Source organism: Anomalospiza imberbis, chromosome 10, assembly GCF_031753505.1.
Source record: "Anomalospiza imberbis isolate Cuckoo-Finch-1a 21T00152 chromosome 10, ASM3175350v1, whole genome shotgun sequence".
In the NCBI taxonomy this organism is placed as follows: domain Eukaryota; kingdom Metazoa; phylum Chordata; class Aves; order Passeriformes; family Viduidae; genus Anomalospiza; species Anomalospiza imberbis.
The window spans coordinates 2409269-2422520 of NC_089690.1; the positions used below are offsets into that span (position 1 = coordinate 2409269).

General features: G+C 42.1%; 1 long non-coding RNA gene across 2 annotated transcripts in view; it reads left to right on the top strand.

Moving 5' to 3' along the window:
• LOC137479549 (uncharacterized) overlaps positions 1–13222 on the top strand; it is an 87015-nt gene extending 73793 nt beyond the window's left edge. The window contains exons 4-6 of one of the 2 annotated variants that reach the window (XR_011002330.1): positions 1723–1817; positions 11791–11975; positions 12877–13222. This is a non-coding gene — a long non-coding RNA (uncharacterized lncRNA). Of the gene's footprint in view, positions 1–1722; positions 1818–2609; positions 3805–11790; positions 11976–12876 lie in introns of those variants that run through there. The other variant, XR_011002331.1, reaches the window with a different exon arrangement.
• Positions 13223–13252: the final 30 nt, after the last annotated feature.

The window sequence follows — 13252 nt, forward strand, 5'->3', positions numbered from 1 at the left end:
ATCAAGGAAGGGAAGGGAGCACAGGGATCATCCAGTCCAGCTGCTGGACCTGCCCAGGACACCCCAACAATCCCACCCTGTGCCTGGAGCATTTTTCAAATGATATTTTCTGCCCAAAAGCCATCATTTTGACTCACCTGCCTGACCCAGTGCCTCTGTACCCTATAGATCTCAGAAGCAATACCCACCAATCCATATCTCCTTCCCCAGGCTGAATTTTCTGCATTCCAAAATCCTCTCTGTTTCTAAATTTGTGATCAATGTTGCTGCTGCACTTTTCTAGGTTGTTGTTTTTTTGGGTCTGGAGTGCTTTAATTTGCTACCAGTGCAAATATGTCTCTAACTACTGCTGAACTCCAGCTGACAGCACCTTATGCTAATGTGGCAAATAATAAGACCACTTTGTTATCAAGCAAATAATTTAAAATACATAAAGAAGAATTCATTATAGTCTGTTGTAAAAGCAATGAGAAAAGGAAGACAGCTTTTCACAAGGCCATAAAACATGGCTGGTGGAGTTCAGCCACAGCACAATCATCTAGGAGTAAATGATGCTATAAAATCAGCCTTGCCATCCTTAATTGCTTAATTAACACTGGATTTTAAAGCAGGATTTTAATATAAGGCACTGCTAAGCACTGCAGAGATTCACCTGAGATAAAATATAGGCAAGTGAAGTAATTTCTAATTTGTTTACAGCAGACCTTGTGTCAGCCTTTCCTGCAGCTGTCATTGCAAAGGAGCAGCTTTGACTCTTGATTCCACCCATCACAGGGCAGGACATGCCAAAATATTCTGGATTTCTGAGCTGCCAGCCTCCCAGGTCATTTGTCTGGAAGAGTGATAGGATCAGCATGGAGCAGCGGGGATATTTTTAGGGGAATATTTATTTATGACTCCACGGTATCGCCATAGGATGGCATCCAGTGATCCAGGAGCAGAGATCCAAGAGCAGAGCCTTTGACACCACAAATGGGACCCAGGTAAAAAGTGTCTTCAAATGTGGAGTGGCGTGTTGTGGAGTTTAAATTAATTCAGTAATTAATTAATTGCTATGGGGTCTTTTCCTGAGAGGAGCTCTGTGTGGTGGGGGTCTGGTTGTATTTGTGGAACTGAGGTGGAATCTCACAAAGTTATTTGCTCCATAAAACTCCCTGAAAAGAAGTTGTGGCCCAGTGGGAGTCGGTCTCTTCTCCCAGGTAACAAGAGGAAACAGCCTCAAGTTGCTCCAGAGGAGGTTTAGATTGGATATTGGGAAAAATTCCTTCACCAAAAGGGCTGTCAAGAATTGGAACAGGCTGCTCAGGGAGGGTTGAAGTCACCATTCCTGGAAGTGTTCACAAAATCTGTGGATGTGGTGTTTAGGAACATGGGTTAGTGGAGGATGATTTTGATGATTTTGGAAGTCTTTTCCAACTGGAATAATTTTGTCATCATGGCTTGGAACGGCTGCACAACAAGTTCTACTTTAATTTTTCTTTTCTTGTGTTTGTGGTGGTGTGGTTTGATTTGGTGTGGTTTTATTTGGTGTGGTTTGATTAGTGTGGTTTGGTTTGTGGTGGTTTGGTTTAGGGTGGTTTCGTTTGGTGTGGTTTGGTTTGGTTGTTGTTTTTTGGGTTTTTTGCTTGTTTTTTTGGATTTTTTTGGTTGCTTTGGGCATGGTGAAGCCCGGAGACTGTGAAAAGAAGGCTCAGCCTGTATCAAACCTCTCCCATTTTACAGTGTTCCTGCTCAGTGGTTTCAGTGCCTCGGTGACACAGCCGTACGTCAGCGTCATTGCCTGGGTTCCAGTTCAGGGATAATCAATGGATTTACAGGTGACACTCTCCCAGATGGGAACATTCCTTTGACTGATGGGCTACTCTTCCTCTGCCACTTGAAATTAAGCAAATAAATTAGCTCCAACTTCTGTGTGGAGTGAAAGGCAGCTGGAATGGGAGGTACATTCCCAAACAGAGGTGTGGAGGCTTTGCAAAAATTCAAAGTACCAATTTAAAGTGCAGTTCAGACCATCATTTTCCAATTATCCTGTTTGCTCCAGTTCCGCAGTTCCTACTTTCTTGAGCCACTTATGAAATAACACTTTACTGAGGGTTGAAGGATGGTTGCAGAAAACAAAACATTTTATTTATTTATTTATTATAATAGTACAGTTAATACAGGCTCAAAACAGTGAAATTAACCAAATTTGATCTCTTATTTTAGAAATTCCAGGAGAATTTTTGATGCTGATCCTAGTCCATGTTTTAGCCATGAAATAATTGTCCAGCCTGGTGCTCCCCTCCTGCTCTGGGAACAGCTTCCATGGGAATTACTGGCTGCAACAAGGCCACCAGCCCACAGGCGACACTTCTGCCCGTGCCCAGGGACAGTCCAGAGACTGGATGAGTTGGTTATGTGGCAAAATTAAATCCACTTTTTTATTTCCCAGCATCTGAGGCAGCTCTGCTTAAAAATAATGGATCTATAGGAGGTAACACCATGGTAGCACTTTACTTATTTATTGATTGAGCTTTATTGTGAAACGCAGAAGCTGTAGGATCAGGAATTTGGCAATCCATGGAGTATAGGCATGTGAGCATCAGGATTTCTCTGAAATCCCATTGCAGACATGGAAATTCCAAAAGAGCAACCAGGAGCCCAAGAAGAGGATTGGTTCCAGGACAAGCTCCTCTCACTTTCTCTCTGTCAGCTTCAAAGGCTTCCTGTGGACACGTCCTTGAGCCCAAAATAAAAATACTCTAGGAATAAAATGTTCTTTTGCAACTTCCCTGTGGTCCCCAAAAGTGAAAAATGAAGGAAAAACAAGGACATAAATTCCTACCTTTTCCTTTGACTGTGTGAAACCCACCTGACATCAAAATTCCTTTTCTTGGAGTTAAAAATGCATCTTTTTCTATGCTGCTCTTGGAAGCACGTTCCAAAGGAAAATGTTTGGATGGAAGACTTGAAAAATAATTATTTGTTTTCCTGCAAAGACACCCTGTGCAATCTAAGCAAATAGAAATAGCACTCCTAAAATAGGAACTATTGTTTCTATTTGTGCTGCTTCATCAACTGAACCACTTCATGATCCTGTTTCTTTATCAAGGAGACATTTAAATGGAGGAAATGGTTTTTAATACTAGGGCAGAAATTAATTTCATGCATCTGCTGGCAAATGCCTACTATCAAGAACCGAGTAAACAAACATTTGCACATCTGCTCCTGCTCTGTGACAACAGGATTCAAATTAGAAAGGAAGTTGGGGTTTGCTTTTTAACTTCCTAAAGGCTGTAGTTTGCCATTTAAAATGTTGTGAAGCGCAGTAGAAGAACAGAAAGTGATTTTGTAGTTATGACGAGGTAGAAAAATGTCCTTGGTGGTGATATTATGAATCTTTAGTATGAGCTAAATTTTTAGTTCAGCGTGTTTTAGTTTGGTGTTTGAGCAAGCCCAAGTCCTGCACATGGGGTTATTGGGAGAAGTGTCTCCAAAGATGTTCCTCACCTTTTTTTTTTTTTTTTTTCTTTTTTGGATTTGGGTGGTGAAATCTGAGGCAGCAAATCAGTGTCATTCAGGCTGCTCTCATTATTGGAAATGTCCTGTTCTTGGACAAGCTGGAGCCATAAACCTGGCAAATTCCAGGGCTGGGAAGGCAGAGGAGCTTCTGCTGCTGGAGGTGAGAGCAAGCCAGAAGCAGCAGGTTCTGAAGCTTTTAGGGAGTTTCTAGGTCTTTCCATGGCTGTTTTTGTGTGGTAAAAAGGGATGGGGTGGGTAGGAACAGCTACAAAGTGCTGGTGCAGGCTGAAATAAAAATCTCATTTGATCACACAGACCAAATTCATTTGGTCATGGAATTATGGCATAGTTTGGGTTGGAAGGGATGTTCAAGATCATCCCATTCACCCCCTGCCATGGCAGGGACACCTCACACTGTTCCAGCTGCTCCAAGCCCCCGTTTCCAACCTGGCCTTGGGCACTTCCAGGGATCCAGGGGCAGCCACAGCTGCTCTGGGAATCCCATCCCAGACTCTCCCCACCCTCCCAGGGAAAAATTCCTTCCCAATAACTGATCCCAACCTGCCCCCTGTGAATTTGAAGCAATTTTCCCTTTCCCTAGCCCATCTCTTAGCTAAAAGGACTCGGTTTGGGAAGTTTTGGCTTTATCCTGCCTGTCTCTGTTTGCTTTCTCAAGTGTCAGATGCCACACGAGGTTTTTCAGACTACAGGGGAAATGGCCTCTGAAGAGCATTTTGCCTAAATACTTCTGCAGTGTGTACTGAAGAGAAAGTGAATTTCCTTTGGCTGTAGCTTTACTCGTGGAGTGTGTTTTGGATGGTGGTGATATTCCTGGAATAGCCGTAGAGGCACCAGAAAAGATGGGAATGTCTCCATAGGGAGGATTGTGCCAGACAGCTGATTACACACTATAAATAGAGATTTAAATTTGGTTTAAGCAGTCTGTGGAAGGCATAATTTAAATCAGTCACAGACACATGCAGTACAGGCATAATAACATATTTTATCTCTGACAGTGACTGGAGTTAATTCTCAGGTTGGATTTTTCAACATCTGGCTTCTCGCAACACATCCCAAAAAAGTCCTAATAAAGCAAGAACTCTGATCTTGTTCAACAGATCGAGCTGAAGATCAAATAAAGCCTTTGTGTCAGGAGCTGTACATCATTAGCTGTACATTAGCTGTACATTAGCTGATCTCCTGGGTGCAGGCCACTGTTTAATGGCATTGCTAAAAGAAAAGCAGGGAAAAAACCCACCCCAAATCTAAGCCAGTTCAAAGGTAACGCTGTTTTCATATCCTCAAAAACACAGAGAATAGAGACCAGATTAGAGAATAGGATTGATCATTTTGAAAATGCAATTGATGCTTTTAAGATGCACTCAGGAATTCTCCTGGTTTTCTTGTTTTCCGGTGTCCTTGATATAAAACATCACAGAAGGTAAATAATGGATCAGAGGTGTCAATCCCAGAATTTCTCCTCACACAATAAGCAGGAAAACAGAACATTTTTTTTTGCCCATTAACTGCAGTAGGAGCAATTCTACTTCCGTTGAAGCCAATGAGACTTTTCCCATTATCCATAGCCCAGATCTCACCCTGAGAATTGCTGAGGTTGAGTCTAATAGAAAACCTGTTGGAGCTGATGGAATTTTTGTTCCTGATTTTAGTGGATTTTGCCTCAGGCCCAGAATGGACAGGATGTTAATATTACATCAGTGGTGACTCAAACTGCTGAGCCCTCCTTTCGTTGCCTCTAAACAATAAAATACAGTTTGTTAGCAACAAGACGACAGATTTTTTCTGGGCTCTTGTGAACGCTCTGACTGCTTTCAGAGGAATCTGAGGATGCTCTGTATTGTTTAAATTTAACCCCAAAACCTCATTGATAGTTGCAAATTGTACACGAGAAACCTTGCATTTCAGCCATCCTAATAAGGCACAAGAAAAGCAGAAACTTATTTTTTTCCAAATTAAAAGCACTAAATCTTAATAGGGAAGGAAGAAAGGGTCAGGCACAAATGTCTTGAATTAAAATAACTGTTTTTGGATGGGTGAAAGAGAGCATGGAGCAAGTCTCCTCAAATAAAATACCAGCACTCTGGAGGATTAGTTGCATGCTCTATTTCCCCCTCACAAATGTGCCATGGCGTGCTGGGCACTGCCCCTTGCTCTGCTGGAGTCAAGGTGTGTTATCTCCCTGATGCAGATACAGCTCCTCCTTGTCAGCCTGTTGAACTTCCAATTGTAGTTGTTTATTAGAGGTGACAAAGTGATCAACTGCTGGAAAATAATAATAATTTTCCTACAAGCAAATGCAGCCATGTGCCAGAGCAAAAGGGGATGTGTTAATTTGGAGCCCCTCTTTTAAACTGGCTGTAACTGAGGGGCTCCAAAATGAATTGAATGAAAAATATTATTATTATAATTATAAAAAATATTATTAAACAAAACAAAGCCGTGTCTTGTTTTGTTTCCTGGTTGGGAATTTGGATGCTTTGGGAGCTGAATGTCACTGCAGCCCCCAAAGAAAGGAGCTCTATCACCCTGCAGGGATGAGCAGGTTATTTCTCACTCCTTACCTGCTCTGATGTATTGAGGTGAAAACATGTGCCAGAGTAATGCAGAAAACAGGAACCTGCTGTGAAATTCTGGTGTCTTACACGAAAGTTGACCTTTCCATGGAACTAAATCAGGAAAAGTCAGCAAGAACAAGGCACAGAACATCATTTGCCACTCTCCAAACCCTGGCTGTGCCCACAGCTGGAGCAGCCTGGGCTGTCTCCATCCCTGCACCCCGGGAAGGGCACGGGAGGCACCAAGGAAGGTGACAGAAGTGATTAAGGCTTGGGGAGAGGGCGTGGGAGGGATGTGATGCTTTGCTTTGCAGAGGAGAAACCTGAGCACTGTGACTGAGTTACAAACCCGTGGCATGGGGGGGGGAATTTTCAGCAGATTGCACTTATTATTATTATTATTATTATTATTATTACTTCTCTGTGTCTAGATTTTAAAACACATTATCTTTCTATATTTTCCTATTTTGCACGTTATCCTTATAAACTGTACACAAAATTTTTCTCTTTGAAGCAAACCTGCGTGCCTAGAGCCTGGGGTTGGGAGTACTTAAATTAAATTCTCTTTTCATGGTGAAATAAGGGCAGTGGACAATAATGCTTAAAGAAAGGAACTGTAAAGCCATCAGGACATTATCTGCCACCTAGGTTTGACCTCACAGCAAGGCAGCTAAATCCATCCAGCAACGAAATGATTTTACTCTATACAAGTCTTTGGAAATAGATATTGACTTTTTACTTTTTTTTCCTTGGGAACATATCAGAGCAGAGGGATTGTTTTTTTTTTGGAAAGAAAATAAGCTCCATAGTGTAAATTATGTTAATTACTGAGTAAAATGCCAATATTAGAGGTATTTAGCCCAACTTATGTGGAGATGCTCTGCTGAAACTCCTGCCCTCTTGTAGTTAAATACACATTGAACACAGATTTAAGGACTAGTTTAATGAGGGTTTTTTCCCCCCCAGAAAATGGGGCTGGATTTTGGAAGAAATGGTTGCATAAGGAGGGTTAGATTAGTTATTTGACCCAATTAACCCACCCAGTGTTATTCTAGATATTTTCTTTCAACCTAATCCTGTTTTGTCCTGACAAGGAATATTCATAGAGAATTCCCATTAGATCTGGGAGGAAAAGCAGGATGGGCTGGGTTTTGGTCAGTGCTTCTTCCTGGAAACAGAGAGGGGAAAAGTGGGAAAATGGCAGAGTGGGCAAAGAAAGCATCAAATGAACCAGTCTGATTTGCAAACAGAAAGAGAAACTTGGCCAGATAATTCAGTGCACGAGTTGGAGCAGCTCTTAAGGGTTATAACTTCTGTAACTCGGATTTATGTAACTTGTAATTCAAGCTGACACCGACTTTGCCACCACCGGGAGGGTCATTTTGAGCTGTTCTTGAGCAATCTCAGCACTGAACAAGCCATCCCTCATGCCATGGATTTAATGTTTACAGCTGACACCCTGCTGAAAAAAATAGCTTTAATTTTGGGGGGGAATCATAAAAAAAAAAATAAAAGAAGAGAGTTCTTTGTTGGTTGTCAAAGTCATCTTTTTTGTCTCTTGGTGATTTTCAGGGAGGTGTCTGAGTTTCAGAGTTTTGTTCCAAATTCCTGTTTGCATTTTGGATCTTGTTTGAGAAGCCAGAGCCAAAACCCAACTGCTGGTGTTTAGTGCTGCCCTGCACCACTGGTTTTTGTCATTTGAGGATTGCAAAGGATTTTCTCCCAGTTTTTGGCTTCTGTACACGCGGCACGGGCTGCCCAAATCAAGGGCTGCGAGTGTGTGTAGCAAAATTAACAGAACCAAGTCCAAGCTAAAATATGAGAGGAAAAAAAAATCGAATATTGATGGAAAGAGCTCCTGTTTTTCCCAGAAAGTTTATCTGGAGCACTGCCATGCTGCGTTAATCCTCATGCCCAGAGCCCAGGCAAAGTGAGAGCTGGGGTGGAAATGGTTTTTCTGGAGAAGCCTTCCCCCAGTCCCCACCACTGTGCCCCAGCAACTCTTCCTCAGCTCCTCATGTCTGCTGACCACAGGGACTATTATTTTTTTTTAATTTCTAATGCTTTTTGATTTGTCCATGTTCAGTTTAGTTAATCTACAATAACAATTTCCATTTATTTCTATTGGAGTTTCCTGCTCCTGTTGTTGGCCAAGGGAAAAAGTGCCATGTCAAGAAATGGAGACTGAACCATCGTTAATGATTTCATGGAAACCTTTTAAAATATAAGACTTTAATTCCTTTTTCCTTTTCAGGCCTATTTTAGTTTGATTCTAGGCTGTTTTAAGGTGAGGAATTTGTTTGATGCACCAAACGGAAAGGACAGTGTTTGCTCAGGTCTGGAGATTGCAATGACTTTGGATTTCTCATCCTCTGAATCCCAGGATGGTTTGGGTTGGAGAGGGACATTAAATCCCATCCAGTGCCACTCGCTGCCATGGCAGGGACACCTTCCAACATCCCAGGGTGATCCAAGCCCCAGTGTCCAGCCTGGCCTTGGACACTTCCAGGGATCCAGGAGCAGCCACAGGTGCTCTGGGAATTCTTTCCCAGAGCCTCCCCACCCTCCCAACCAGGAATTTCCTTCCCAAATCTCACCCATCCCTGTCCTCTGTGTGTTTGAAGCCATTCCCTGTGTCCTGTCCCTCCATCCCCTGGAAATTGTCTCTCTCCATCTTTCCTGTGGCTCCCTTCAGGTGCTCAAGGCCACAGCTGGGTCACCCCAAAGCTTCTCCAGCCCAGGCTGGGCAATCCTGGTGCCTCCTGGTGACTCACCCTGGTTCAGTCCCCTCAGAAAGGTCAGGACATCCAGACCCATGGTGTTTTCTATTGGAGGAGTTCTTGCAGGATTTCTGCCTCAAGTTTTGGTAATGTTTCAAACGGGAAATGGAAACTTTCAAACAGGAAAGAGCAAATTGCATTTGCTCTTCCATCTTCACATATGCATAACTCTGAGGGGGCTCTATCCCCTCACTTATGTTCTGTGAATTCTGTGCTTCACTTCACATGTGGAAGGGGGTGAAAAAGGCAGCCTGCCTGTAGGATCTGTAGGATTTTGGTGCAGATTCCTGCTAATTTCAACAGAAGTAGCTCAGAAGTGAACTTCTTCTGGGAGACTAAACTTTCCAAGAGCTTGGTTAGATGGAATTTTGGATTACATCAAGCACAGAGCTGATTCAGGGGCTGTTCTTTGTCACCCATGACTTTTTTGGACTCACCCTTCGCAGTGAAAGTCGAATAAATCCCAAATATTTTGAGTTCCAGTGCTAACACTCAGAGGGATGTTTTGTGAGCTCTCCTGCCAAGCCTTACAGGAGACAGCAGAAGCGTCCAGCTCATTTCTGAAGGGGCTGAGATTTGTATGCCTGGATATTTGGGTTAATGTTTTGCATATATTTAAATGACAGCATGGATGTTGTACTTCAGGAGAGTTGGGAGCATAGTTTATTAGAAATATTTGTTGAAAAATTATTTATTGAGGGAGCTAAGTCAATTCAGAGATCCTTGTCTGCAAACAATCCAAATATTGATTTTTAGAAATTATTGTACTAATGAGCTAGAGCTTAATTTATCAGACTGGCATGAGGAACTGTGCAGCTAATAATGCTGTTTATTAGAGTGATATAATCAAATTAATGTTCATGTAAAAGCAACATCATAAAGGTAAGAATTATGAATGAGTATTGACATGTCTAAGAAAGATTGGCAGAAAAAACATTTATATCCAGGAAAAACATCATGGAAATTCTGCTTCAGAGAGATGGAGGATCTCTTAAAAATCTCACAATAAATATATTTATGGAGAGCAGTAGAGGTGAGGTGTAACAGAGGATATTTTTCATTCTGGCTCTGGGATTCCAGCTCCAAAACGAGATTACAAATCCCAGTTCTCGGATTCCTGTTGCAGCCACTACATCAAAAGTGTTCAAAGCAGAAAGGCACTGAGTGAATTTTACGGAGCTCATAAGTAGGTGTGTAATTGCACAAAATGCTAACGAGCACTTGGCAACTTAAAAGAGGGCCAGAGCTCTGGGGGGAGGCTCAGGAGTTCTTGTGGAAGTTATTAATATTATTAATATTATTCCAATGATGATTAGAAAAATATTAATAATATTTGAGTATTATTTTTGAGTAGTATTTGAGTAATACTCAAATACTATTAGAGTATACTATTAGTGTTTGAGTATACTATTAGTATTTGAGTAGTATAATAATATACTCAAATACTATTAGTACTATTAGTAATATACTCAAATACTATTTTGAATAGTATTTGAGTAATATTTTTGAGTGGTCAGAGTGCTCCAGGAGTGGCTTTTTGACAGGAGAGGAACAAGCTACTCTAGAATAATCTTTAGTCCGCTTAGTGTCACTGTCCTTGTGATCAAGAATGAGGCTGCCCAGAGGGTTAATCATGGGTTTAAATGGAAATTTCCTCTGGAGAGATTGGAAAGATGGGATAGAGACCTGCCAGGTGATGCTGCAGCAGCGACTGAGCCTGCCCAAGCTGCTTTAATTTAACCCTCGTTTAGATTAACTGGGATATGACTTAATTTAGGATAATGGGGAGATCGTATTAATAAAGATTAACATTAAATCCCCCCCTTTGGAACACTGGTGCAGGATTTATGTTCATAGAAATAGTATTTTTTCTTAAAAATTGTATTTTTTCTTAAAAAGCTCTGGGAATACACTGTTAAATGAGAGAGAATTAAGCAGGTTGAGAGCATCAGGAATAAACTGCTGCTGTCCCAGGGATTCCACAAATGGCAATCACAGAATCATGGAATGGTTGGGAAGGGACATTGAGGATCACCTTGTTCATCCCCCTGCCATGGCAGGGACACCTTCCACCATACCAGGCTGCTTCAAGTCTGGTCCAGCCTTGCCTTGGGCACTTCCAGGATCCAGGGGCAGCCACAGCCACTCTGTGCCAGCTCTCCCCATCCTCACAGTGAGGAATTCCTTCCCAAATCCCACCCATCCCTGCCCTCTGGCAGTTTGAAGCCAATCCCTCTTGTCCTGGCATTGCAAGCTCTTGTAAATGGTCTTTCTGTGTTTAGAGGCAGGTATGAGTATCTCCCTTTGTGTCCAGAAAAAGAGAAAAGCACTTAATGGAAAACTATTCCTTAACAGGAAAAGAAAAGCATTAAAAATGTTTTCTTTCTACCCTTTTTTTTAATGACACCCTTTTATATGCTGGGTTATTGCCATTACAATGTGCTGAGCCAGTGGACAGGACAAGGGACTTAGAAAAATGCAGAATGCATGAAATAACACCAAGATTTCCATAAGTTATTCCACCTCAAAATTCAAGGATGTCTCCATCTCCCTGATCCTGACTGGACTTAGCTTATTGGATTTTGGCTGGCTTAGATGGGAGTCCAGAAACTTTGATTGATGTCAGAGCTGCTGTTGCATCTTTAGGGCTGAAGATGAAGGGAATGGAGAAACCACAACTTTGGCAGGATGCAGGGGAGTGGGAGAGTGAGCTAAATTAATATAAAATATGTTCACACCTTAACTGGTGTTCCAGCAATTGCTCTGAGCAGGGCACAAAAACAAAAAAGCAGTTCCCAATTATTTATCGTGGCTGGGAATGCACATCATTGCTGAAATGTGAGCCTTCACCTGTTACACATTTGCTGAAGAATTTATCAACACTGACACTTCCCTATTTAGGCCAGTCCCAACAGCATCCCTTTGCCTTTCAGAAATCATTTAATAATCAATCTGGGAGCTCTGTTAAACACAAGCTGGGAGTTCATTGTCATCTGGCAAAATCCCAGCCTGCACATTTGGATTTGGCTGTGCTGGAGAAGAAAATTCATCCTTTCGTCCACCAGAGAAGCTCAAACCAGGACAAGTTGCCAATTTTCATATCCAGCCAGAAATGGAGGTAAAAATACACAGTATCATGCATGAGATAGTTAAAAAAAATCCACTTTTTTCATGTGAATTGGAAGTCTAGACTGTTCATTTGAAATATTGCAGCTACCACATCAATAAGAGATAAGAGAAATCTCAGTCCTTGCCTCCAAATTAATCAATTGCCCATTGATCCAATAACAGAGAAAATAATTTTGTAGTCTTTTCCATCTCCTTATCACAAAGTGATCAGCCTTTACACCAAATTTGTGTTTTTCCTTATCTTATTTGCAGCTAAGAATGTTTTTTATAAATGTCAAATACTTTCAGACTTTTAAAAACTGGCAGAATGGATAAATGAGCATCTTTTTTCCTCTGGAGGGAGACCTCAGCACCTGAGCTCCTGTGTGGAGGCAGGGAATGGCCGTGGCACAGGGAACAGGAAGAGAATGGGGATAAACAGGACTGGAATGGGAATTGAACTGGAAAGGGAGAAAGGAAAGACCTAAAGAATGTGCCAGGACCATGCTGGTGGCTCCAGCAATGCAGACATGCCAGTGTTGCTCGTAGGATTTAGGCAGAGCTCAGAGCCAGCTTAATAACTGATTTTTTTCATGAATATTTGGGATGGATTTAAGATTAGTGAAATCCCTTTTGGAAAGAGAAATGGGCCAAAACCTGTAGTGTCCACAGGGGTTAAAAGCTTTTTTAAAACTCCATTGTCCTAGTGACTGTTGTTCTTCCCTTCTCCACCTCAGCCCTCTCTGGTGGCTTCTCTGGGTCCCTCTGGTCATTCTGCTCCTTGGGCCTTTTGGACCGGCTCTTTCTCCCTTTCCAGATCCCCTGGTTTAAATCTGGGGGGTTTAAATTCAGAGGGTTGGGTTCCCAGTGTTGGTCCATGTGAATCTTGGACTGAATTTTTTCTCCTACAGCTCCTGTTGCCCCCAGCATTGTTTATCCTCACCACTACTCACCCCGGGGTGGCCTCAGATGAGCGGAAATCGATTTCTGGTGCCCACAGGCTGCTTCAGAAAGGAGCAGCACCAAACCTGGAATCTGAACAACAACCAGAAGATTCCAAACCACTAAAGCCAGCTGAGAAACTGTTGAAATGAGGAGCTGGCAGGTAGCATTGATGTGAGCTTCAGCCCATGCAGTGCTTGGTTCCAGACCGTGTCCCCTCTCTGCCTTGACATGAAGAAAGCACCAAATTCTTTTCAAACCATTCCAAGTACTCAGCAAGATGAGGTAATTTGTGCTCTCAAAAATATCTGGTTCTAACAGGTTGAAATTAATTTTAATATCTTT